The following is a 2550-nucleotide window of genomic DNA, read 5'->3' as shown; positions in this document are numbered from 1 at the left end:
TAATGTTTTGGGATATGTATGTATCAAGTATGATCTTTTGTGCAAATGGCCAACTATTATGATATATGAGAATGAGGTATAGTTATTATGCTAATGTGAATGATATGTATGAAAGAAATGTTGTGATTGAGATGCCTTTGATAGGTAATTTAGATAGGTATTGCTTGAATGAATTGATGAGTTAAATTGATGATTATTTTGATGTATAATTATATATACTTATGGTACCAATGAGGGTACATTGGTTAGGCACTTACTAGGTTGGTTTTGGTGTGTTTTTGGCTCAATTAATGTCGTTTTGATTTGGTATTTTGGTTGGTATTTGAGTTTCTCAAGGTCTAAGCAAACTTGGAATGGTAAACTTATGTTTTAAGGCTCATTTTGGGTTCGCACGACCTAAAACACGGGTGTGTATCTCAGTCGTGTGTCGCGACACGGCCATGTGTCCCTTATAGATTTTTAGGGTTGCATTTTAAAAGTTACACGGCTTGGCACACGGGCGTGTGGCTTGGCCGTGTGACCCAAGTCAGAGAGTTACACGGGCTGGGACACAGCCGTGTGTCTCTACTTCGAATACCCACACGGCCTGAGATACGGACGTGTGTCTCAGCCATGTGAGTCACACGAACTGGCCATACGGCCATATGACATCTACGGTTCAAAATTTTCAAATTTTTCCTAAATATTTCCAAATGTTTTTGATTTAGTCCCAGACTATTTCTATAGTAATTTTAGGGCATCGAGGGCTCGATTAAGGGATTTATGAATGTAATTAAATGAAAACAGATTATGATTGCTTTGATGTATGAATTGAATGATTTACTATTCCATTTGTTTGGTAATAATCCGTAACCCTATTTTGACGACAGATACAGGTTAGAGGTGTTACAAGAAAATTATCTGAAGAAATTATTTCAGAAAATTTCTAGAGATATTTTTCTTAATTACAACTTGGCCCAAAAGTTTAAAGAAATTGTTAAATTACCGCACTTGTAATTTTGTGGAAAATTTTCTAACTCAAAGCGAGCCTACACTCGACAGACATGAGCCTGAAGGTAACGGAGAAGACTACTCGGTTGAAACATGTTGGAAAAGACCCAATTTGAAAATAGTTTTCGTGCACAACAGAAAATTTAAAATTTGAAAATCGACCCGATTTGTGATATTTATAGTAATAAACCTTAGACCGAAATCGTACCTGTTTTTTGGATAAGAGAATTCTTGATGTTTTCTATCTTTCAACCAAATGATCTTCTCCACTATTCTTGCACCACAAACTGCTTCGAGTGTGGGCTCAAACCAATTCAACTAACACACAGAACTAGAAAAAGTTTTCCTTTTGGGGTGAAAATGAAAATTCTCTCTTATTTAATGGAAAATAGTAAAATTGTTATTTTAAAAATTATATTTATAAGTTGAGAATAAATTATCTCTACTTTTATAGTAGAATAACAATCTCTCAAAAGTTCTGTCAATAGCTTTACTGGTGCCATCTATTTATAAGAAGAGAAGGTAGAAACCCTTGTAAAGTTATCGAGGTTTATTTTAAATAGAAAAACAACATCGTACTTAGAGTAGGAGAGGGTTGAACGACTCACCATTGTATTTCTACTAGGGTTGCCGCCCCCTTCATGTTATATGAGGGGTTTTGGGCCTTTCTCACATCGGGTTCAATTACAAGTACTTCTTGAACATTTTTGACTGAGTACCTGTAATATGATCCAACCCGATTTAGTTTTTCTATTTTCTAAAATAAACTTTAATATCTACATATTAAATAATTTTCTCACTCAATTTTCCTTTCATGTTATATGAGGGATTTTGGGCCTTTCTCACATCGGGTTCAATTACGAGTACTTCTTGAACCGTTTTGACCGAGTACCTGTAATATGATCCAACCCGATTTAGTTTTTTTATTTCCCAAAATAAACTTTAATATCTACATATTAAATAATTTTCTCACCCAATTTTACCCTAGTAAAATTTTGACGATTTTACCCTCGATAAAATTTTGATGATTTTATTCCTGGTAAAATTTTGAGAAAATTCGTTCAATATGTCATAATTCGACATGTTTACTATGACTGAATGGTTTATTTTTATTTTGGGCTTCAAAACAGTCCAAAAATATAAACTCATTCTTCCATCATTTTTTAAGTAATCTTATATAGGATTGCAAGTTTCCATTTCATTTTCATTTTCATTTTTGAAAACCTAAATTCATTTCCAAATGATTTAATTTCTCAATTTCAGAAAAAACCATAATCATTTATGAATGTTTCTCTTTTTCTATTCATTCCAGTCATTTCTATTCAAACACACAATTCGTTTCTGGTTTCAACGACGAAAATTGTTAACGAATGGGCTTAATTGATTTTTTTGCATTTTCTTAAGAACTTTTTTGACATATAAACCTTTTATAAGGGTTATATATTATAAATTTTATATTATTGTTGACTAAATTATGCATTATGAAAAGAGTTATAACCTAACATAAGTCTTTTTTATAAATTAAGTTTATATAAGCTTTTATAATCAAAGCTACAAATT

Source organism: Gossypium hirsutum, chromosome D07, assembly GCF_007990345.1.
Source record: "Gossypium hirsutum isolate 1008001.06 chromosome D07, Gossypium_hirsutum_v2.1, whole genome shotgun sequence".
NCBI lineage: Eukaryota > Viridiplantae > Streptophyta > Magnoliopsida > Malvales > Malvaceae > Gossypium > Gossypium hirsutum.
The sequence above is the reverse complement of the archived record's forward strand: the minus strand, read 5'-3'. Positions refer to the sequence as shown.